The sequence below is a fragment of the Haemorhous mexicanus genome, chromosome 18 (genome assembly GCF_027477595.1).
Source record: "Haemorhous mexicanus isolate bHaeMex1 chromosome 18, bHaeMex1.pri, whole genome shotgun sequence".
Taxonomy (NCBI): domain Eukaryota; kingdom Metazoa; phylum Chordata; class Aves; order Passeriformes; family Fringillidae; genus Haemorhous; species Haemorhous mexicanus.
The window spans coordinates 3,746,892-3,772,554 of NC_082358.1; the positions used below are offsets into that span (position 1 = coordinate 3,746,892).

Sequence of the window (25,663 nt, forward strand, 5' to 3'; positions counted from 1 at the left end):
AAGAGCTCAGGGTTGGCAAATGCCACATCTGGCCCTAAGAGAGACTTGGAGAGCAAACTGAAAATAGGGACAACTGTGGTAGGGTGAGGAAGGCTGGTGACAACAGAACAGAGCCAGAGGAGCTGTAAGAGACCACAATGGTCCCAGAGAGCATCCGGGGCTCACCCTCAGCCATGAGGGTTTTCAGAGAAACACTGTGTTGATGCTTTCCAAGGTTTCTTCTCAGAGTTCTCTGCAAAGAAAGTGTAAAGCTTTGAACCCACCTCCATTTGAGTTTCAGCCCATTTCAATGAAGGTGCATTTTCCACTGCCGTGGGTGCTCTCAACTGAAATTTCATTTCAGTACAGCTGCTCTGAGAGATTACTTAAGCCTACATTATTACCAGGCTGATCTCAGCTGTGTGAAGACTTCCCATACTAAGCTGAGCTTTGGTTTAACCAAACTGGGCTTTAGATGTGGGTGACACTGCACACAGACCTGAGGCTGCTAAAGGCCTTGACAAAACTAAGCCTGGGACTTGTTTTTGGAGAGGGAAATAATTAACCACACACCAGCAGAAGTATTTAACCAGGTCTCCTGTTGCTCAATATCTTTATTAATGACCTGAAAACTAGGCTGCAGACTGAAACAAAGTTTGCAGATGAAAAGAACATTATTTAGGTTAATTAAAAATGATGAAGTCTTGGGAATTTCTGAGCCACCTAACCAAGCAGAAGGGAACATCAGAGCAGGAGAAACCCTGCGCTGACAAATCCAAAACAGTCCATGCAGGAGGGAGGGGTCTGAAATCCTTCTAGACTTTAGCAGGGGGTAAATTCACTGAGCAGCAAGTGGTAAGAGCAACCATCGTGTCAGCTGCCCCACTCAAACCTGCACTGAGAGCATGGCAATATCCAAATGATAGAGAGCAAAAATAACAGGGCAGAAGAGAACACAGAAAATCCTGTAACGTTGTTACCCAGACTGTCAGCACACACTTGCTCCAGGTGCTGAATTCAGTTCTACTCCCCCCTTCTCAGCAGAGAGAGATGAGAAAACAAGGGAAGAAAGACAGGAAACCAAAGCCCCGGGGCGAGAGAGGACATTTGAAACACGGAGGTGTTTCATGGAGAAAAAAGGAAAAGGCTTTGTTTTCTCAAAAAAAGGATGGCAGAGACCTATGACAAATGTAAAATCATTAATTTGGGTAAATCATTCAATGCAGGGATGCAAGTCCCCAGCATAGGGGCTATTCCTGGGAAAGGGTGGCTTGAGGAGCTGGTGGGGGTCCCAGTGCCCCTGTGAAAAACTGCTCTGATCTTGCCCCAAATGGGCTCACTTAGAAACCATCAATGTCCCCACATGTGAAATCCAGATAACTGTGTTTATCTCCAGCACAGCCTCAATCCCCTCATGGTGCTCCAGAGGGGAGCAAAGCCTGGGAGTTCACTGGAAGGAGCATCCCCAGTCCTGCACTTCAGCCTCCTGTCTCCAGTTTTGTACTGCAGGTGCAGCTCCCACTGGGGGCTGGGTCAGAGCCACGAATCACAGTGAAACAAATCAGGGCTCTGTACACTGACAGCAGAATTTCAGGCTAAAAAAATGCTTATACATCTTGAAGCAGAAGGTAATACTTATAGGAAAGCAAAGAGGGACAAATTCACCTCTGGCTTTAGATTTCTCTCTATGAGCAGTTTCGCTATGCCAACCTAAACAACCAAAAAACCCCACGATGTTTTCAAGACAGTTTCATTTTGGAGCACTAAAATCACATTCTGAGCCAAGAGGCGTGAGAAACTCAAAAGCACCATGAAACCATCCCTGCTTCAGGTCGTTTTGGGGTCTTTGTTTCCGTGGTGGTTTCCTGAGCTTCAAGAAGACAAAGCTCTTTGTTCCCACCAAGTGATGGGGCACCTCACACGGGGGAGCAAAGCCTAACTAGGAGGGAGAGAACAGGATCCAGGTGCCCAACAGGGACACATGAAATCCCACCATGAGATGCAGGTTCCTGGTGCCCAGCACCATCTGCTTCCCCCATCCCAGGTGTGGGACAGAAGATGGAGCAGTGCAGGGTGATATCACAGAATCCCAGAATGGTTTGGGTTGGAAGGGACCTTAAAGCTCTTCTGGTTCCAGCCCTGCCATGGGCAGGGACACCTTCCACCATCCCAAGCTGCCCCAAGTCCTGTCCAACCTGGCCAATGGTCCTTGAGACCAAGGAGCTGCTGGGCCAAGGTGATTGTGCTTGCACCAACAATGCTCACACAGGTTCACTCAGCATGCCAGGGTGAGGAGCAGGAGCTGGGCCATGGCAAAGAGAGAGAATGCAAGGCAAAAATCCAGGGTTTAACTGGTTTGGCCAGGTTTCCTTGCACTCTTTCCTATGAGGACACTTTGAGGGTTTGGGTTTTTCAGCCTGGAGGAGAGAAGGTTCTGGGGAGAGCTCAGAGCCCTTCCAGTGCCTAAAGGGGCTCCAGGAGAGCTGAAAGGGACTGGGGACAAGGGATGGAGGGACAGGACACAGGGAATGGCTTCCACTGCCAGAGGGCAGGGATGGATGGGATATTGGGCAGGGATTCCTGGCTGTGAGGGTGGGCAGGCCCTGGCACAGGGTGCCCAGAGCAGCTGGGGCTGCCCCTGGATCCCTGGCAGTGTCCAAGGCCAGGCTGGATGGGGCTGGGAGCAGCCTGGGACAGTGGAAAGTGACCCTGCCCACGGCAGGGGATTAAAACAAGACCTTCAAGGTCTCTTCAAACCCAAACCATGCCAAGACTCTCCCAAACAGGACAGTTCTTCCAGCATCACCCAAACACCTCACACCAAACCAACCCATCCCAGTGGCACTTCCCAAATGTGATTCCAGCAAAACCAAGGGGCAGGAGGAAAGGAGCAGAACAGCCCAGTCCCACAGAGCCCAGGCTGCTGCTTGCAGGCTGTGCAGGCAAACCCTTCCCTGCACCCTGCAGTTGCAGCAGGCTCTTGCCAGCTCCACATTCAACTTTCCATCAAGCAGCAACTTGAGTATTTTTAACAGATTCTTCTGTTTGAAGCCTAAATTTGCAAAACCCAACAAAAACAATGGCAACCACAAAAAAACCCCAAACAATACAACAAAAAACCAAAAGTAACAAAGCACTAACACCCCAAGGAAGCAGCCTGGAGCTCAGAGACTGCTCAGCTCCTCAGCAGGTGAAAGCAAAGCCTGTGTTTCCAAAAAAACCCAAACCAGCCTCCTGTCATTCAACTGGTATTTGAAAGTGAATGAGCTGCCAACCAATCAACTCCCAGTCAGGAATCAAAGAACAGCATATCCAAACCTCAGGGCTGTGGCCAAGGGTGTCTTTGCAAGGCAGGAACACTGCAGCAGCAGCAGCAGCAGAGCCGTTTGCAGGAGTAAATGAGGTTATTTTGGCAGCAGGGCGGATGTAGCAGACAAGCCACTTTAACTGAATATGGTAAACAGAGATGGAGTGATTATAGGAAGAATGAACGTAATCGGGTTCCGAGTTGCTCTGAATTGCCTCGACTGACCACAATATCTGATAAAACCAATGGAAAAAGTTCTGGTTTCCTCTTGCATGTAATTGATTATCTTGCTGAGATCTACTGGTTTATACACACACACACTCACAGCCCTCTGAAATTCAGTTACTTGGTGGTGCTGCCAGAAATAACCCAAAGCAGGAGCAGTTACATGCTATTTATTTTTGTCTGGGGTCACAAACTCCAGAAGTGAGAAAGGATGCAAAGCCCTCTCCCAAAATAGGCACCTGGGAGGTTTGCCTTGAGGAGCTGAGGTGTAACTGCTCTGATCCCCCCTCAGCCAACTCTGCTCCTTGCTTGCTTCTGAGACAGGGAGGTGGGGAACACGCTGAGTGCCATTAATCAGATCTACCTCAGGGCTCTCTTCTTGACAGAGAAATGCTGGTTCTGATTTATTAAAAAAGATGGACAATTGTCTTTGGAATTTCCCCAGTGCCATGAGTGGGCAAATAAAAATGATGGAACAGCCCTGTGCCTGGAGAGGGATGTGGGACACGGTCAGGGTGAGCTGTGATTTGGGATGCAGAGGGGACAGCAGCAATGGGCCATCCTCTGTCCTGGCTATTAGATTCCTTTCACACAGCTGTCTCAGGCCAGAGTTTTGTGGCATTCCCATTCTCTGAAAAATCCCTTCACCCAGGATTTTCTCCTGGGAAGCTGAGAAGCCTCAGAGAAAAGGAAAACAATTCTGATCTCATTTGCTTCTCCTGTGCTGTGCTCACATGTGCAATGTGTTTGGAGATTGTTCACCCACAGGTGATTGTTCCATTGCATTCTGTGTGAGTTGTTTTCACTCTTTGGCCAGTCAGGGCCAAGCTGTGTCAGGGCTCTGGAGAGAGTCACCAGTTTTCATTGTCATCTTTTTAGCACTCAGTCAGTATCCTTTCTGTATTCTTTAGTGTAGTATAGCATTCTTTAATATAATATAGTATCATAAAGTAATAAATGAGCCTTCTGAGCACATGGAGTCAGATTCATCATTCCTGCCTTTGTTGGGACATTCCCTGCAAATACAATAGTTTTGCAAAGACCAGGTTGGATTTTCACAGCATCCCATGGCTGCTTCCACCTCCTGCCCCAGACAAACTCAGCATCTCTTGCCTTGGCTTCTGCCAGAAGTAATTGAAGAACAAAAACCAAATGAAAACAAGCAAAAGGAAACCCAAGGGGACCTGCAATCTCTTCTTGCTGTGTTGACAGTGAGTCCTGAAGAAAAATGTGCCAAAAAAGTCGGGCAGGGGGTGGCTGGGGCTCGGCAGGGCGCCGGGAAGCACGGCGAGCTCGCCTGCCGACAGCGGGAAGGAGCCAAATATCCACAAACAAGTTTCCTGTCTGAAATTAATTTACTTACTGAAACAGCACTCAGCAAAACCTGTGATTAATATTTTCCTCCCCAGGCTCCTAACATGACAAAACAATAATTAATGAAATATGAAACTGAACCCGAGTTACAGTAAGTGTAAAAATATTATTGTTTCTTTTATCTTCCCTTCTCTTTATCCCTCCCAGTGGTGGGGGACACCGAGCCCTGTGCTCTGCTTTCCAGGACAGTGCTCTGCACTGACAGAAGCATGGGGCTGATTTCTTGGCACCTGTCCCTGGTCACCTGGCACCCTGCTCGACAGGAAATCCAACTGGGAGCTCAGGAGGAGGGTGTAGGGACAGGTGTAGGGAAAGCAGCATGGTGGGGAGCGAGCCCGTTCCTTTTGGTCATCTCCATCCCACTGGGAGAGTGATCAAATGCAGTAAAGCAGGTAGAAGGCAGCTGGAAGATTCAAACCTAAATGCCAAGTGCTGTGTAATTTTGCCCAATGTTTTCAACACCCACCTTCCTTTATCTATTCCCAGCTATGGCACAGCACTCCCTGGCCCTGCTCGGGTCCCACGCTGCCTCCATTCCAAAAGCACTCACAGGCAAAGCAGCCTGTGGTTTTTAAGGGATCCATCACGGCTGGAATTAACCAGGAGAAGAGGGTTTTAAACACAGCTTTACCAGCACAAAAATTCCTCTCTAGAAAGCTGAGTGGGGACATGCTGGGAGAGGGTGCCAGCCCCAGGAGAGGGTGGTGGCAAGGTGCCCACAGCCACTCCTGCCATGATGGATGGCAAGGCTGGGATGCTTTGTCCTAAACCCATCCTTTGTCCTTCTCAAGGCAGGGACACCTTCCACTATCCCAGGTTGCTCCAAGTTCCATCCAGCCTGTCCTTGGACACTTCCAGGGATCCAGGGGCAGCCACAGCCTCTCTGGGCACCCTGGGCCAGGGCCTCACCTGACACTCTGTGTAAAGAACTTCCTTATATCTAATCTAAATCTCCCCTCTTTTAAATCTAAAAACCTCAATATAATGTAATCTAAATATAAGGTCACCTTGAATCCTGTTTACAGAGCAACTAACTATTTAAATAAAGCAATTGTTTAAGTCCTCCAGTGGAATTTCATTTTTGTCTGCATCTCTAAAGCACAAATTGATTGTGTTTCTATGATTAGAGTACAACTGTAACTGAAGTTGAGCTAAAGTACTGTAGAAATTAGACTGTACACACAAGCAAATGCACACACACAGACTTGGTGTTATACACTTGTATATTTATATGCACACACAGAGATAACACAAGAGCCCCACACATGTATGAATATGAATATTGAGCCTGGGGGCTCAATTTGCTGCCTTGGTGTCACCATCATATTTTCTGAAAAATCCCTTTGCCCAGGATTTTTCTTCTGGGAAGCTGAGAAGCCTCAGAGAAAAAGAAAAACAATTCTTATCTCATTTGCTTCTCCTGTGTTTTGCTGCTTTGGAATGTGTTAGGAGATTGTTTACCAACAGTGATTGTTTCATTGGTTTCATGGGAATTGTTTTGACTTAATGGCCAATCATGGTCAGGCTGTGTTGGGGCTCTGGAAGGAGTCATGAGTTGTCATTATTATCTTTAAGCCTTCTGTAAGTATCCTTTCTCTATTCTTTAATATAGCATTCTTTAATATAATATCAATCATAAAATAATAAATGAGCCTTCTGAGAACATGGAGTCAGATTCGTCATTTCCTCCCTTCGACGGAGGTCTCAGAAAACACCACACCTTGGTTCTGGAGCAGCCTGGCAGGCACAGGGCTGGGAAACCAGGAGCTGTGGGACTGGGTGGGTGCTGCCCTGAGCCTCCTGCCCCCCACTGCCCCCCCTCCCTGCAGCCACAGGCACCCAACTGTAAAACCACAAACCCCAGCTCGAAGGCAGCAGAGCAGAGCCCACCCGAGGGAGTCAGCTCCAAAACCAGGGCAAGGGGAACTGTTGGGGAAAATTGACTGAATCTGTACACGTCCCACAACCCCTCTTTTTTCTTTTTCCTCGTAGTGGTTTGGGACGAGCCCAGCCCAGTGTGAGTCACAGAAATAAAGCACCTGCTGCTGCAGGCTGGGCTCCCTGAGGGCTGTGCCAGGCAGGGGACCTGTCACTGTGATGCCTTGTACCTCCACTAATGACTCTGAGATCAATGGCACGGAAGATGAAGAAGAAAATGATTTAATTTTCAGATCAACGGATTACACAAGAACATGAAGTATTCCCTGGCAAACAAACGTGTTACCTTGATTCCTTCCATCCTTCAGCTGAGGGAGCAGCAGAATGCTGTTGCATTGCCCATTTTTCATTCCTGCACTCCTTCTTAGACCCTGGAATGTGGAAGACCCCACCAGACTTTTCTTTTACATAAAAGAGACACAAAGCTGGGTCACTTCCAACTCGGAATATCATGTGGATATTTCCCTTGTTGGTAGAGCACTTTGGTTGCCCTGATAAATAATTGCCCAGGTTTGCAAAACTCTCGGAGCACAAAGCAAGAGGAAGACTAAAAACTTTAAAAAATCAAACCCCAAAGCAATTAAATCTTGACATGTGGGTCACAGGCACAGTAATAAGCAAAGCTAAAGGTGAGATGGACACAGAAGAAGTGGAACTAGGGCAAGACTACACTGGAGCAGCAGGAGAAGGGCTGGGTGATGAGCTGGGGACAGGGCTTCACTCCCTGCCCCTCACAGGACCTGCTCTAACTCACCTGCACCATGGGGAGCAGCCAGGTGAGGAACACAGCTTCTCATCACCCTGAGCTTCTGCTCATTATCTGAGAGCTTTCTGGAAGCCTCATCCAGGAAGGGATTCAGTTGAAAACATCAGGTTCAGCACCCAACCCTTCCAGTCAGCACCGACTTCTACTCAGCATTGGGCTGGGAGATTTCTTGAGCTTGGTAATTCAAACCCACTTAAAAGAGTTTCCTCCATCCTCAAGAGCCTCGTGATTTACTGTAGCTCCTACTTGAACTCATACATGTCTTGTATTTCCAGACATTAGGTAATGAGGTTTTTGTGGTCCATAGAGCTTTCTCACTGATTCTCTGAGTTTGCAGCCAACAGCGATGACTGCACGCACCAACACTGAGAGAAAAGTTGTCAGGATTTTCCATCAGATACTCCAGAAACTGTCAGATCACACACAAACCTCACCCCAGTCTATCTTAACAGCCATGGTTAGAATGACCCAGGCACAACAGGCTGATGTTCTGGTGGACCCTAGCTGTGTGAACTGTGTTGGTCTCTCTGATCCCTAAATCTGACAGAGATGTGGCAGACCCCACCAAACCCCAGGAGGTGATGGGCTACCCAAAGTGCCTGTTGAAGGTCACAAGGAGCTGGGGAGAAGCATTTCACAGGATTCCTCTCCAGCAGCACAGCTCCTGTGTTGACAGGACCACTGCTTCTGTGTGGACTCACAAGGAAGAACAGGAACTCATCTATTCCACTTCCCCCCACAGCTGCTTCTTCTTAGAGAGCACCTAATTCTTGAGAAAAGCATGTGAACTCAGACCTTTCCTCGAGTCTAACAGGTGTCAAAAGAGGAGATCACAGACACAAAAATGCAGAGTGAGTGACACTTGCAAGTACCTGTTGATGCCCAAGGCTGGAATCCAGTTTGGCCATGCACAGGGAACACCTGGCTCCCACAGATTCCTTCACAAACCCCTGGAAACTGGAATCTGACACAGAGAGATAACTGGGCTGATTTGGTCGTGCTAAAATGGCACTGAACTTCCTGCATGAACCCATGGCATTGGAACCCAACAGGGAACAGGCCACTCCATCCCCCACACAGCTTGAGCGCCTTCATCTTTTTGCTGGGAATAGGAAGGATCTAGGTTTTGAAAGTATCAAAAAGTTATGCTTTGCTCAGGCCAGGAAGCAGAAGCAGAGCTCCCAATACATAGGAAGGAGCTTGGAATTAAAGGGGTTTCCTAGAGTGTGGTCTCAACAAACTCAAACCTCCATGGACAAAGGGGTTAATTTAGAGAATTATCATAGAATAATTTGGGCTGGAAAGCACCTTAAATATAATCTCATTCCAACCATGCCATGGACAGAGACACCTTCCACTAGACCAGGCTGTTCCAAGCCCAGTCCAGCCTGGCCTTGGACACTGCCAGGGATGAAACAAACACCCTTGAGGAACCACCAGGCCTCTCAGGTTTCTGTGGCTGAGATGACCCCCAAGGTGTCAGAAAGTCTCTTTTTTTCAGCCCTGCGACTGAAGAAGTCATCGAGATTCCTCAGTTCTGCTTTTCAAGGTTGTTTATTTTCTCTTATCTCTCACATTCTTTCTCTGCCCTGCTGAGATCTGTCCAGCAGGTCAGGTTGTGGCACAGTCCCTGCCCTTGGGGTGGTGTTAGCTTTTTATACTAAGAACTACGGGTACTTTATTTATAATAATTTTCCAATGCCTATCACCTATGTTACACAGTCTGTCTCTAAACCAATCCAAAAGTGTCACCATCACAGCAGAAGATGGAGAACAAGAAGAAGGAGAAGGACAAGGCACGCCCTGATTCCTCCATTTTGCCTCTTGAACCCCCATTCTAAATCCCCAAAATTCTACATTTTCACCCTGTGACAAATTCATTATCATTCTACTCAAACTCTTGTGGCCTGTAACTCCTCACACAAAGTTGGGAATTGTTTCCATGGGCTAAAATCGAAGGCACAGGTGTCTGACTCCATGCCAAGGTCTCTGAGCCCCTGCCAGGGTCTGGAATCACCCAGGGCAGCCAGAGCAATGCCCTGGGTTCTGACACAGGCCCACTGTGCCTCACCTTGCACTGACAGCTCTCCAGTGCTCCCTTTCAGCTGGGTTAAGCAGCTGTCACTCTTTCCTTTCCCTTCCTTACCTGTTTATTGAAAGCAAGTCTTTCCCCCTCTCTCTGCCGGAGCAGTGCCCAAGGCACGGCCGTTTGGTGACAATGGGGACGTGGTGTCTGTGCCACCCCAGCTGTGATGCTCTAACCAGTATGGCTCGTGGCAGGTGATAAATCAGATGCCCTTTAACTCCCCAGCTGAGCTCTGCACACACCACAGCACTGGAAGCACAAGCTACAACCAATATTTTTACTGACAGGTGATAAATCACATGCCCTTTAACTTGTGTGTACCAGTTGCAAATTTAGTTAATTAGAAATTCATGCTGCCTCCTTCCCACGTATTACTTCCTGCCCATGATTTACATGGGCTGTTGCTGTTGGAATGCTTGCTGGGATTAAGGCTCCTGGAAGCCAAGGGAGCACAGAAATTTGCTGCAGAGCACCACGACCTCTAGTGCTGCACAGCCTGGAGAAGTTATTGGCAGCAGGAAGAGGAGCAGCAATGAAGAGGGACCAAAATGTTTTCTGGACACTCGATGGGTCCCTGCCAGCACAATGGACAGGTGTGGCTGGCACATGAGTACCCCAGGCTGCCACTGGGAGCCTTCCCTGAAAACACAAAAAAGAGCAGAAAAGTCTTCCCCAAGCCAGTAGAATTCTGCATTTTCACGCATTGTGCTGCAAATAGATACAAAAGGCTCTTTTTAAACTGTCTCTGGAGGTTCCTGTCACCCCTGGGCAGCCCCTTGGAGCAGCACTGTGACACCCAGCAAGCCCCAGGGCTCTCCCATGGGATCAGGGAAGGAGTGCTGGCCAGTGCCCACCATGCTGGGAGCTGGTGAGGGAGACAGCCACTCACTCCAGCCATGCTGCCTTCCACCAGAATTTGCTATTCTCCCCATTTTGGCAAATTAAACCAACTCTCTTTTCCAACTATTTTGTCCCTATTTTTCTATGAACGCTTTCGTGCTACTGATAGTATTTTCAGCTGTGCTACAAAAGGGCATTTGTTAAAATATTCCATGACTGCAGAAGACTCATAACAGATTCAGAAACCCAGTGATAATCATAATAATTTTTTAGCACTTGTCTGCCAGACAGAATTATCAGCAAAAGCTGGGCCCTGTTATCTGCAGGAGCAGTATATGATACGTTCATTTCTTTTTTCTCCCCCCTCTATAAACTTCAATTATTAATGATGGAAATTTTTCCTTGCCTATTCTTCCCTTGGTGGGAAAAACAGCCATTACTGACATTTGCCAATTTAAATCTAATCCTCCTCATCTGCATATAGACGAGGCTCTGTTTGACTCTGCCTATTGATCCAGCCAGGAGAAGGGACTCCATAACTTAATCTGATGTCAAAGGCTGATGAGTCCTGTAGGAAATCGGTGCTGTAGATCTCCCTGCTATAAATATGTCACCAGAATTAACTGGAAGCACTAATAGGTCACTCAATGAGCTCCAAGGAGCACGCAGGGCACACTGAGGCTGCTGGCTGGCTGCTTGTGATTGATGACACCAAAAATTAGCCAGAACAGAGGGCTGTCAGCCAGCCCAGGGACAAGGGACTCGCTGACATGCTTTGTTCTCCTGCATTTGCTGGGTCCCAGCCTAGCCCTGTCACTTCTGAAACATTTAACACTCTTTACATGAAAAGGAAAAAAAATAATTCCTACTACAAGGCTAAAACAATAGAAAATAAGTAGGATCTCTTCCAACTCTTCCTTCCTGCAGTTTGTCCCGCTGCAGCACTGCCTTTGGTGAGCAAAGAGAGCCAAGAGAGAAATTCTGGTGTCTTATTGCAGAAAGAACCCCATGGAGGATGGCAGGGATGACATCAGGACCTGGAAATGCAGCTCTGCATGCTCTGGGGATCAAAGTGATCCCAGCTTGCTCACTCTGGGCTGGTTCCTGCACACCAGGCTCCAGCCAAAACACCCCAACCCAGGAAAATGCCTTTCCTGTTTAGCTGTGTCCCTTCTTCACTCACTCTTTATTATCATATAATTGTGGAAAGGTTGGGTTGGAAGAGACCTTAAAGATCACCTCATTCCACCCCCTGCCACGGGCAGGGACATCCTCCACTCTCCCAGGCTGCCCCAAGCCCCACTGGGCTGTCCCAGATGAAAACCCCACACCAGGGGTGGACAAGGATGGACCATGAGCTCCTCAGCACTGGGACTAATGGCAGAGAAAACTGAACTGGAGTCACTTTCTGGGGGATGGCTCAGGTGGTCCTGCTCTCACTGGCACCCTGAAAAGCAGCAGGTTTTGTCCCAGACACGTTCACATTGCTCATGGGGGTGCAGGGCAGGACCACGGGGCTCACACACAGAGCTGCCAACTTCTTCCCACATGAATGGGCCTCACACATGAATAAAGCCCTGGAGCAGCCTCTGACCCAGCCCTGATCTACTGCCCCTCCCTGTGCCTGAGGAGCAGCCTGGAACATTCTCCCCATCCAGCTAGAGCTTTGTTCTCTGGCCAAGAGGCAGCTTGGACCAGGCTGTCCTGATTTTCCTGCACTGAAGGGGACAGTGCCACGTGGTGTGTCACCAAGGAGGCAGGAGGGGAACCTGCCCTCCAAAGGCACACAGGATCCCACACGTCCTGGTGGAGTCACGAGGCTGATGCACCTCCACTCATCTTCACAAAACTGAAAAGCAACCAGAAGACCTCAGAGCCCACAGGGCTGCCATGTCCAAAGCCAGTGTGATGCTTCCAGCACTCCTGAGTGAGAAGGGCTCTTTTCCAGAGTTGTTTTTATGGCTATAAATTATTTATGCTGGATGCCTGCAAAACGATGATGCTGAATATATCACTTCTCCAGCCAGCTGAGGTCTTCAGAGGGGACCTTTCAGGACTTCTTCAGCTCGTGAGCTGAGCCTCCTTATGAAAAGCAAACAAACCCAAGACAGGTTCCAGAGAATATAAGATGAGAACATTTGTTCAGATTTAAAACCTGACCTGAAACAGAGTCAGCTGGAACAGTGAACACATCAAAACAGAATCCAGACTTGAACTTACTGTAATCTCACCCATTTTCATTGATTCACAGGATGGTTTGGGTTAGAAGAGACCTCAAAGTTCATCTGGTTGCCACTGGCAGGGACACCTCCCACTAGACCAAGTCGCTCCAAGCCCTGTTCAAGCTGGCTTTGAACAATTCCAGGGATGGGGCAGCCACAGCTGCTCTGGGCAACCTGTGCCAGGGCTAACATCTAATCTAAATCTCTCCTCTTTTAGTCTAAAACCCCTCCCCAGCCCTCTGGCAAAGCATCATCCCTAACACGAGGGGCGGGGTTATCCTCGGGCTGCAGTTAATGTGGGAGCCAGGTGTTCCCTAATCCCCGAGCACAGAGAATGTTATAATTGTGAGCACTGTAACGAGCACAGGTGCTTTTAGCAGGCAGAGAGCATTAACAGGCTCACCTCAAGCAGGGGAGCAGGCAGCGTTTCCAAACAGCAACTGGATTCATCCTCATTATTTACCTGAACAGATGTTCACTGTGATATGTCCTGAATCCTGGAGCTGGATATTTGTCAGCATTAACGGGATCTCCAGGAGCTAGTTTGCTTTAGGAGCTTGTTTCCTCATTCAGATTGTAAGCATCACTGTTTTGTGGTGTGTGTGTTGCCTCTTTGGCTCACGATTATCTTCCCAGGTTCTCCCTTTTCCCTGGGTCACTGAGTGCAGATCCATTCTAATTACTGTCATTTTAGCTTTTGTGCCGTCACACCGGGATCCGGGCTGCATAAATAATGCATGTGCTCTTTGTAGGCTTTGCTAACAGAGACAGAGCCCTGCTCATCTGCCACGGGCTCACCTGAGGCCCAGCCAGGGAGGATCCCCCATGCTCAGCACCGTGCCCCCCTCCCATGGCTTTTAGCATCATTTCATTCATCTCTGCTCAGACATTCAGGGATCATCTCATTCAGGGATGCCCTCCTTCCACTGCCACTCCTGGGCTGGAGGCTGATCTGCCTGCCCGAGGGGATGTTGTTATCCTAAGGTGGCTTGCAGGGCAGCAATCACTCCAAAGGTTTGTTAAATTAACAGGATCACAGCAAATGCCTCGTGCCCCATGGAAAGGCTTAAATCAGCACTGAAACCTGCCCAGCTGGGGGCTGCTGCCCTCTGAGTCCCACCCTGCACCAGAGCCACGTGGCACACACAGAAGAATCAAAGCTAATTGTGTTTGAGCCCTCAAACCCTCTGTCTTTGGGAAGCCACTGCCCTGCCCGATCTGACACTGCTGCTGCAGGTGGTTACAGGACGTGACAGAAGCACAGGATAACGATCTGCAAGTGATGACTTGGGCTGCTTGGGCTGTGTGGTGGCCAGAACAATGAAGGTGCTGCACCCTGGCCCCTCTCACAGGGTGCATCCTTCCCACTGAGAGAGAGAGAGAACATCAGAACGAAACCGCACACCGACAGTGTGGCTCTGCACCTCGGGCTGCTGGCACACAGCTCCTGCCAGGGCTCTCCCTGAACACCCCAGCGGGGTGCAGGGACTCCCATGTGCCCCAGGAATGGGCAAGGGCTGGCACAGGGAGCTTTGAACGAGGATGGTGACTTGTTTGTGAGTGAGGGGAGCAGAGCTGTGTCAGCCAGACACGGAGCTCTGCGGCTGTGAGGGACTCACCACAAGGTAGGGTGGTGAAATATTTGATGACCACGACATAATTTGATGGCCTTATGACTCCTAAATATCTTTCACTTTCTTGTTTTCTGTGATAAATAGTATTTCCATTTACAGAAATTCAAGGGGCCAGCAGATGCAGCCACTGCTGCCAGGGGTGGGAGGATGCCCCAGGTGGGACCTGCCCCAGCTGTCAGGGCTGACCCCACATCCCAGGCTGGCCAGGGGGAACAGCCGTGACCCAGCTCAGGGCACATGGCAACAACACCTCTGACCAAAACTGGCAGGGCTACGGAGTGGTAATCTGTGTCAGGAGTCTTCAAAGAAAGTTTAAAAATTACATTACATTACAAAGAAAGTTTAAAAATTACCTCATTTGCCAATTGACTTATTAATGAGACAACTACTATTTTTTCCACTCTCCTTTGCAGGAAGGGACTTTGCTTTCCCCTCTCCTGGTGCAGCCCAGGACAGCTGACAGGATGCAGAGCAAGGCTGAGGCTGCTTGTTCAAGCTGGCTCCGAGGTGCTTCGTGCAAAAACCCTCCAAGGAAGGAGCTTTCGTTTGCTCAGCTGTGCACAAGCCCCAGGGAAAGCAATAAATAACCAGGCCAAAGTGCCTGCAAACAGCCAGCAGGCTGCAAGGCACACAGACTGCTCCTCAACACCTCGAGGGGGTCACAGTGAAACCCAGCAGCACTGCCACCCAGCTGGTGGACAGCCAGGGGAACACTGGCACAGGGAGCTCGCCCAGGTGCCAGGCCTGGCCAGCTGTGCTGGCACAGGGAGCCAGTGGAGCTCAGCACATCCTTCAGCTGACATCTGAGCACAAGGACTCTGCCTTGCATCATGCAAACCTTCTAAGAACAAGCTGTTTCCAGAGGTCTCATAATTCACACATCTTATCTAAGGGACTTTGTCTTCATATCCTTATCAGAAATGTTCTCTGCTTATCTGATAAGGCTTGGCTATCAGGCATGGTTCTTTGTCAGGAGATGCCAATGACAGAGGGGGCTGGCATCTCTTTGGGCAAGAGCAGAGTCAGCACAGCTCACTGCCCCAGGGCTGAGCTGGCCTCAGCACAGGGCAGGACACAGAGGTCCCTGTGTGTTATGGACATATTTTCTGAAAAATACTTTTGTTAAGAGTTTTCTCTGGAGAAGCTGAGAGGTTTCAGAAATGAAATGTAAATAATAATTATTTGTTGCTGTGGAATGCAACAGGAGCATCTTTGATTGGTTTCATGTGGTTGTTTTTAATTAAGGACGAATCAAAGGTCTAGCTGGATTGAGGCTGGTCAGTCACAAGAATTTATTATTATTTTATTCTTTTTTTTGTTAGTTTTCTGATGAAATAATTTTCTTCTTTTCTTTTAGTATAGTTTAATATATCATTTTCTTTTAATATAATATATATAATAAAATAATAAATCAGCCTTCTGAAACATGGAGCCAAGATTCTCATCTCTTCCCTCATCCTGGGACCCCTGTGAACAGCACCACACCTGTGCTGTGGGCACATGCCCACCTGCAGAGGTGAGCTCCCTGCCTCTGCTCACCACCACCAAGCCATCCACCAGCTCCTCCCTGAGCCTGTTGCAATGCCAGCCACAAATTATGATCAACACTGAGCATGGCCCCAGCAGAACAATGCAGAAACCACAACCAAGTGCTGGAAATATTAAGCTGTGAGTCTGTGCTCCATCAGTTGCTGGCAATATGATTTTAAAATGAGAGAGAAGAGATTTGGATGACATATAAGGAAGAAATTCTTTACTCAGAGAGTGCTGGGGCCCTGACACAGGGTGCCCAGAGAAGCTGTGGCTGCCCCTGGACCCCTGGAAGTGTCCCAGGCCAGATTGGACAAGGCTTGGAGAATCCTGGGGTAGTGGAAGATGTCTTTGCCCATGGCAGCACGATGGAACCAGATGCTCTTCAAGGTTTCTTCAAGCTCAAGCCATTCAGTGATTCCCTGATTACCATATTCAAAGGTTTAGACAGGACTTTGGCATTTTTAATCCACGGTTTAGCAAGCTGGGAGTTGGGTATTGTGACTGTAAGACTCTGCAAGGAAGACAGAACTGAAAGCCAGCTGGAATTTCACTCCCCAAAAGCTGCTGACCCCCTTTCTCAAGGAGATCTAGGTTTGCAACCAGGTAAATATTTGTTGCATTTCCTTTGCTTCCAGTAAAGGGCATCATCTTATCATCATTTAATAGCAGAATATTGAAGAGAAGTGTCTCCCATTTTCCAACCTGATCTTCTGCCCTGCTCCAGCATTTCCCCTCCATACCCACATGCTAACTTCACCACGCAGTCACATCAGTCTCTTTCAGAGAATCCTGCACTGTGGGAGCTGCTGCAGCTGGTCAGGCCAATTAGCTCAATACCTTTTCTTTGGAAAGAACCCTTGTTTTGGAAAGGCTTAAAAAAAGCCCAAACTCCCCAAATAGGAAGGTGTCTGGATAATGACAAATTAAACCCACATTTTGCCTAGGACTGCTGAAACAACTCTGGGGAGCAGCTCTGACAAGCCCTTGCTGGGTTTTAGCAGTCCCTGGGCAGCACAGCCCAAGAGTGACAAGGAACAGGAACAGCAAGTCCAAAGGAACACAGAAATGAAGAGAAAAACCTGTGAAGCAGAAGTGTTCACTGTAACAGCCAAATCCAACCCCCAGACTCATGGATCAGTTCCTGCTTGTCCCTCTGAGCTGGGCACAGGTCTGTCTCTCCTTGGAACTAAGAGTGAGTGAACATTTATTTAACTCCTAGCAGAGATTTAGTTGTGGCAGGTATGTGGTGATTTAACCCCAGAGAACATCTCAGCACCGTGAAGCTGCCACCTCAGTGGGATGGGGAGGAGGATCAGAAAGAAGTAAAACCCATGGGTTGAGACAAGAACTGTTTCATAATTGAAATGAAGCTAAATTTAATAGTAATAATAATTGTAATGAACAGGAGAGAGAGAGGAAGGAATGAAACCCAAGAAAGACAAGTGGAGCCCAATACTGTCATTTGTCACCTGCTGGCCAGTGCCCAGTGCATCTGGTCCCTCCTGGCCAACTTCCTCCCAGCTTCTATAGTGGGCACGGTGGCCTGTGGTGTGGAATATCCCCCTGGCCAGTCTGGGTCACTTGTCCTGGCCGTTCTCCCTCGCTGGCAGAGCCTGGGAAACTGCAAAATCCTTAATTTAGGTAAGCACTGCTTAGCAACAACTAAAACATCAGTGTGTTATCAGCATTACAGGCACACTGAGCCCAAAACACAGCACTGTTTTGTGCTACTAAGAAGCAAATTAACTCTATCCCAGCCAAAACCAGGACACAGAGGAGTGGACAGTACCTTATGCCCATGTGGAGGTACTTGACTCCCACTGGCACTTGGGAATTCCAGTGCAGCTGAGCAGGCACTGCAGCCCTCACCCTGCAGCTCATGTTGTTGCCATCAGTGAGAGCTAAGAGCAAATCCAGGGTGTGCTACACCTGCACTGCTGCAGAAAGGCTTTTAGAGTGATTTAAAGTCCTCCCTGGAGGTCACATTCAGCCCTGGCACGTGCACGTGGATTTGGGGCACGCTCGCTTGCACCCGGGATGAACACAGCTGCTAATGGCAAAAGCTGGGAGCAGAAGAGTTACAAACAGGCCAGGGGAAAAAAAATGCAGCCTTTCTTCATGCAGGGAAAATAGAAAAAGAAAAAAAAAATAGAAAAGAAACCCAGCAGAAACGGTTCATCAGATAGTTATAAGTAGCTAGAAACAAAAACCACAGCCACTTCAAGCTTGTGCACTGTGAAATTCTGGGGCACTCACCTCCTGTTTTTGTTTCAATTAAGACAAAAGCAGATTTTATTTTCAGATCTGTATTAAAAATAAAACACCAAAGGCCAAGCTGCTGAGCCCACAGCCAGCCAGTGAGCTTTACTGGTCTCACTGGAGGCCAGAAGTTGCTGTGTGCAGCTCTTCCACAGCTCCTCAAAACCCCACTCAGTCTTGCATTTGGTGCAGCAAGGTCCCATCTCCACTGCCAGAGGAAACTCTCCACCCTCACACGGGTCTCATCTGGCTTTCTTCCCTTCATTCCTGATTCCACCATGTTCACACTGATTTTTCTCAATACAAAACTGGTCCAGAGGCATCAGGGTTTGTTCTTTCTTGGGAAGGGAACAGGATCATCCAACGTATTTACTTACAGAAAGAAACAGAAATGTGAAGGAGCAAGGTCCTACCTGCCCAACCTGCCACGTGCAATGCAGGGGAGAACCTCTGCTGCTTGCAGGTTCCAGGTTGGTTTTTAAATACTCAGCATCTCTGTCTAATACAAAATCACTTTGTAGACACTGTGCTTCACCTTTAGTTACAGCTGGGGAAGCCTCAGCCTGCTGGGGCAGAAAATCAGAGCTGGCAGGAAGAGCAGGCAGGAAGAAAAGGCAGGAGAGGGTTGGCCAAGAGCACAAAAGCAGCAATGTAATCAGTCTAACAGGAAATTAAGGCAGCTTCTCCTCCCAGCCCCACGAGTCTCCCTTCCCCACCAACAGCAGGTCCCACAGGGGTGCAAAGCAGCTCATTCCCTCAGCCCAGCTGCCAAACAGGTGATGCTGCAGCACAGCCCCTGTGCCACAGGCAGGCACCCAGGCTGGGGCTCAGCCTGTGCCCACCACGTGCCAGGGGCTGGCACCACACTGGAGCCTCCTCCTGGAAGGATCCAGGCAGGCCAGAGGTCAGGAGCTGCTCTGCTCATCAAAGCCCACTGGTTTTTAGGTTTTACAGTTTGGTGACACCAACAAAGACAGCAAGAGCTGGAACACACTGCATTTTGGGGCATTTGAAGACCATGTGGTGACCTCAGCTGCTGGGACATGCAGTGCAGTGGCACAGGTTGGCACATGCTGCTGGACACCCCAAATCATTGCAGGACACCTCGCTGCATCTGCCCCCTGCCCCTCTGGCCATGGCAGTCAGAGCTGACAGAATCCAGCTTCCACTTCTGGCAGAGGCAGGCATCTAACAAAGTTATCCTGAGCTACACCAAAACCCAGTTATATTCAAATTCCACACATTCAGACTCTCCATCCTGACCTTGGGTGATTTTTAAATCACCATGTCACCCTTTTTGTACCTCCCACCTGAAAAATAATGAGTGGCAGGGCAACAGAGCTTTCCTTCCTCCTCCCCATCAATATTTTATCACAGCAAACACCTGCCACCAAAACAAGCCCTGGGAGAAACAGGAGGTTCGTGGAACTGCCTCAACAGCAGCACAGACACCACAGGAAACAAAACAACCTGTGCACAGAGAGGAGCAGAGCCCACAGAGCAAATGTTTGTGTGCTCCAGGGACAGGACAAATTGTGCTCTTGCTTGCACAGAGGTGTGACTGCTCTGTCCCCCCTAGTTTCTGCAAAGGGCCATGCAGGCAGGGCAAAACCTTTCCCAAATATGCTCAGGTCTGGGGATTTCACTGTAGTCAAAGGCAGGAAAGTGATTCCCTGCATGGAGTCACCAGTTCACAGGTTTGACAGCAGGAATGTCCCTGTGAAAGCACTGGGATTCACATCCAGATGGTGTTGGGGACAAGGGACATCAAAGAATAAGAAACATGCGGAATTTTAGCATTCACATTTCCTGGGAAAATCCCTTCACCCAGGATTTTCTCCTGGGAAGCTGAGAAGCCTCAGAGAAAAGGAAAACAATACTGATCTCATTTGCTTCTCCTGTGCTGTGCTCACATGTGCAATGTGTTTGGAGATTGTTCACCCACAGGTGATTGTTCCATTGCATTCTGCTGGGAGTTGTTTTCACTCTTTGGCCAGTCAGGGCCAAGCTGTGTCAGGACTCTGGAGAGAGTCACCAGTTTGCATTGTTATCTTTTTAGCACTCAGTCAGTATCCTTTCTGTATTCTCTAGTATAGTATAGCATACTTTATATAATATAGTATCATAAAGTAATAAATGAGCCTTCTGAGCACATGGAGTCAGATTCACCATTCCTGCCTTCATTGGGACATTCCCAGCAAATACAACAGGGAACCCCTCACATTTTCCTGTGGAGGATTCAGACAGCTTGCAAGAGCTGATCAGGCTCCCCTGCCCAGGCACAAAGAAATCATCACCTTTCCTTTTTGTTTTAACCTTTGGAGAACAGAGCCAAGACCAAAATATACCTACTGCTCCCAGCTTCTCCATCCTGACTCCTGAGTTTCATCCCTGAGAGAAGCACTCCTGACACCAGCACTGCCAGGGTGACACCTCCAGGGAAGCACCATTGGTTTATTACAGAGCACGCAGGGATGGCAGCAATTGGAGGTTATTATTGCCACTGGAGATGTGATTTCAGGCTGTGAGAAAATTTTAGGCTGCACAAGCTTGAAATAACTCCCTAGGCCAAATTTACAACTGGTAACAGGCAGAACTATCATAGGGACTTGTCATTTTATTAAAGGCCAGCACGACCCCTTGACCTGCACAGGCTCTGGAGCTGCTGCCAGCCCAGGAACTGAAAGCAGAACTGTCAGAGAGGCCAGGCCCTTCTCACGGGATCAGTTTTGTCTCAGCACGGATTTTAAGGCACTAAACACCACGGTGGGATGGCTGTTCTCACAGCCACATCTCCCCTGAGGGGCACACCAAGATACTCTGAGGGCTGGAGCTCCTCTGCTCTTGAGCCAGGCTGGGAGAGCTGGGGGTGTTCACCTGCAGAAGACTCAGGGGAGACCTTAGAACCCCTTCCAGTGCCTGAAGGGGCTCCAGGAGAGCTGGAGAGAGACTGTGGACAAGGCATGGAGGGACAGGACACAGGGAATGGCTTCACAATGCCAGAGGGTCAACTTAGATAAAACAGAAAAGTTTATTACAATGAGGGTGGTACAACACTGGTTGCCTGGAGAGAACAAAGATGCCCCAGCCCTTGAACCCCAAGTGTTCAAGGCCAGACTGGATGGAGCTCCAAGCAGCCTGGTCTCGTGGAAGGTGCCCATGGCAGGGGGTTGGCCTAGGTGACCTTTAAAGGTCCCTTCCAAGCCCAACCATTGATTCTATGATGAAATGCACATCCCTGTACCTCGCTGGGGTGGGATCCTGCACAGGGCCTTATTTAGTGGCAATAATCCCTCCTGTCTCTGTGACTTTCTGGGGTGTTTGTGAGGGTCCCCAGGATGAGGTGAGAGATGAGAATTTGACTCCATGTTCTCAGAAGGCTGATCTATTATGTTATGTTATGTTATGTTATGTTATGTTATGTTATGTTATGTTATGTTATGTTATGTTATGTTATATTATGTTATGTTATATTATGTTATGTTATGTTATTCTATTATATTCTATTATGCTATACTAAAACTATACTAAAGAAAGAGAAAGGATACATCAGAAGGCTAGAAAAGAATGATAAAGAAAACCCCATGACTCCTCAGAGCCTCGTCACAGCTGGACCATGACTGGTCATTAAATTAAAACAATTCACGTGGAGCCAATCAAACATTCACCTGTTGGTAAACAATGTCCAAGCCACATTCCAAAGCAGCAAACACAGGAGCAGCAATCAGATCATTGTTTTCATTCCTCTCTGAGGCTTCTCAGCTTCCCAGGGGAAAATCCTGGGCAAAGAGGATTTTTCAGAAAATGTCATGGTGACACCTTTCCCATTCCAGCTATCCACCTGGATTGCCACCCCCTCCCAACTCTCAGCATATCTGGGGTATGCTGGAAAAAGCCCCAAACACCTCAATAAAGTTATACTGGAGGGTGTAACAAGCACCAGAGCATGTCCTGTAGATACACTGCACACTTAGCAGTGCTGGGAGGAGGCTGAAACACCACAGCATGTTTTGGGCAGAAACCTGTCCTTTCCTGGAAGCTGGAATTTGGCATCTCCCAGGACACAGCCTGGTCACTGGAGCCATTTCTGCTTCGTCCAGACCAGGGCTGACACACAGGGACACCCATGGCTCACGTGGGAGGCCCTTCTTGGGCCCACCATGGAGATGAGAAAAGTCCCTCTTGGTTTACAGTGTTTATTTCACATTCTCCATCAAAATAATTTCAAAGATGAAGTTGTGGTCATGGACTGCAGCAAGTTCATCTGCAGCAGGAATTGTCCTCATGGCTGTGACCCCACCCAGCCTCCCCTGGCTGCTGACAAGGACAGACCCTTCTCCCTGAGCTCCCTCTCCCCAGGCTGTGCAGGGTGGGGACAAGGCTAAATATTCCTGCACAGGAAATATTGAGAAATCCAGTCTCTTTGGTGAAGTGATCCTTGCTAAGCACAGAAACCACGGGGCCATGATTGATGCAGTGGCTCCCCTTATAAACAGCCAGGTTGTCACTGTCATATTTTCTGAAAAAATCCCTTTGCCAGGATTTCTTCTCCTGGAAGGTGAGAAGCCTCAGAGAAAAAGGAAAACAATAATTATCTGATTTGCTTCTCCTGTGTTTTGCTGCTTTGGAATGTGGTTGGAGATTGTTTATCTAATAGGTGATTGTTTGATTGGTTTAATGTGAATTGTTTTTACTTAATGACCAATCGTGGTCAGGCTGTGGCAGGACTCTGGAGAGTCACGAGTTTTTCATTAGTATCTTGTTAAACCTTCTGTCTGTATCCTTTCTCTATTCTTTAGTATAGTTTAGTATAGCATTATAATATAATATAATATAATTAATATAATGTAATGTAATGTAATGTAATGTAATGTAATATAATGTAATATAATGTAGTATAATATAATATAATATAATGTAGTATAATATAATATAATATAATATAATGTAGTATAATATAATATAATATAATATAATATAATATAATATAATATAATATAATATAATATAATATAATATAATATAATATAATATAATATAATATAATATAATATAATATAATATAATATAATATAATATAATATAATATAATATATACTCTTCTAAGAACATGGAGTCAGATTCATTCCTTCCTGCCATGGGGGACCCAGAAAATCCCAGACCAGCTCATGCAGACAATCCCACAAGCCAGGAGCAGAGCCCAGAGCAGCACATCCAGCTGCCTGCAGAGCCAAGGGTTAACAATCTTATCTGGGGTCACCAGAAGAAATTCCAAGTAAAACCCACAGCACGAAGATTTCCTGCTTTCTAACCCAGTGCCCTATTTATACCTCTCTTTCTTCACAATGCCAGTGACAGCTTTTTCCTCACTCACAGGCATGTTTCCTGCTTTCTGAATTGTGACTTTCATTTGTAGCTCATTTCCATAACCTCCGAAATAGAGTTTCAGTGGAAGTGTTAAATGTACTGATAAATTCTTCATGAATCTTAAAGTTATTGACAGAGAGAATGGGGGCAATTTACCCTGTACCAGTCAATTGAAAATTATATATTTCAAAACCCTCTAATGGGCTGCAGCAAGGTTTAACTCTGACTGATAAAGGAAGGAGGCCAATCACAGAGCCTGTTTCCAAAATGCAAAGTCCCCAGTGCGATGGCAAACAGGCTCATCAGTGCACAGTGACCTTCACAGCCTTCAATCTTCAGCACAGACTCTGTGATCACGTGCAGGGCAGCACCCAAACAGCCCCTGCTGGTCACCTCTCCATCCCTCTGGGCTCATCCCACAGCAGGGGCAGCAGGGACAGCCAGGGGCTTCTGCCCCCTCCACTGCTCTCCTCTGCTGCATCCACCAGAGAGGCCCCCAGTGTGAGAAGGATGTGGAGGTGCAGGAATGAGTTCAGAGGAAGCCACTGAGATGCTCTGAGGGCTGGAGCCCCTCTGCTCTGAGCCAGGCTGGGAGAGCTGGGGGTGCTCACCTGGATCCAGGGAGAGCTCAGAGCCCCTGGCAGGGCCTGAAGGGGCTCCAGGAGAGCTGGAGAGGGACTGGGGACAAGGGATGGAGGGACAGGACACAGGGAATGGCTCCCACTGCCAGAGGGCAGGGATGGATGGGAGATTGGGTAGGAATTCCTGGCTGTGAGGCTGGGCAGGCCCTGGCACAGCGTGCCCAGAGCAGCTGGGGCTGCCCCTGGATCCCTGGCAGTGCCCAAGGCCAGGCTGGGCAGGCAGGGTCACCTTCCACAACCTGGGCTAGAGGAAAGTGTCCCTGCCCGTGGTAGGGGTGGAACGAGGTGAGCCCCAAGGTCCTTTTGAACCCAAGCCATTCTGTGACTCTGTAACTCCTTTTGATCAGGCTGCACTTTGATTAACAAAGCATCTTCTGTGTGCACTTTGCCAGGAGCATGGCATGGCCCAGCTGCTGCCACTGCTCTGCCTTCTCTATTTTAAAAAGCAAAAGAGAAAGAGGGGGAGAAAAAAAAGAGAAAGAGAGAAAAACCAGTCTCATCTGATCCTTATCCCTGCCAGAGCAGGAGCATCTTCAAAACCACTGGCTGAACAAGTTGCACTAAATAATTAGGACACATGGGGGGACTAAAAGTAAAGAAAGACTGAAGCACAGATTTGCTGCAACGTTTCCACTTCACTGGAGTCAGAAACAAGACACAAGGTGCCTGCTCTGGAAAACCAGATGTGGTTGTGGCTGAACAAAACAGTATGGACAGGAGGCAAGCAGGGAAAGGAAACCCACAAAAGCCATGGTGACTTCTGTGGGAATCTGAAGGTCAGACATGCAGAGAGCAAAGCCAGGGTGCAGCTGCCTTGCAGGAGAGCTGGGGATGCTTGGGGTGTGAGGGCTCAGCCTGAGCTGGGGGGAAGGTAAGGAAAAAAAAAAGATTCCAGCTAGGAAACCCCATCAGCTTGCAGCCCTGGAACAGGGAAGAGAAACAAACCAGGGACTGAGGTGTTTGAAATGAGACCAGGTGCCAGAGCATCCTTTAGGAGCAGCCCAGGGCAGGCTGAGAGCTCGAGGGGACTGTGCCACCCCCTCCATCACTCTGAGCCTGGAGGCTCGTTCAGAATCCCCCTGGGACAGGGACAGCAAAAGCCACAAGCAGCAGGTCCCTGTGACCAGAAGAGGTGACACGTGTGGCATGTCCCTGGCACAGAGCAAGGGGCACAGACCCTGCTGCAGGCACCTGCCTGTCCCCATCCTTCCAGGGAGCCTTCAGAGGTGACAAACCTCTGAAGCCTCATCACGGCTGGGTGTCACTGAGACCAAACCAGTTAATTCCAAAATGGAGCTAAAAACATTGCTGTGAAACAGAGGGATGGGGGAACAGGACTGGACAGGGCAACAGCCACCCACAGAGCTGCTCCCAGCTCCTACAGAAACACACACAGCTCCCTGCCCCACATAAAATATTTGTGCATCCTACATAATTTAGAATCCTATTAAATAACTTGACTCCCCTATTTTTCATAGCAGCAAATTCCATG

General features: G+C 48.4%; 1 protein-coding gene across 2 annotated transcripts in view; it reads right to left on the minus strand.

The window, feature by feature from the left end:
• TOX2 (TOX high mobility group box family member 2) overlaps nucleotides 1–25,663 on the minus strand; it is a 168,318-nt gene that overhangs the window by 120,982 nt on the left and 21,673 nt on the right. Inside the window, exon 1 of one of the 2 annotated variants that reach the window (XM_059862701.1) lies at nucleotides 3,298–3,365. The exons of the other annotated variant lie outside the window; for it this stretch is intronic. The gene's annotated coding sequence lies outside the window, so the exon portion shown is untranslated. Of the gene's footprint in view, nucleotides 1–3,297; nucleotides 3,366–25,663 lie in introns of those variants that run through there. 2 annotated transcript variants of the gene reach the window in all.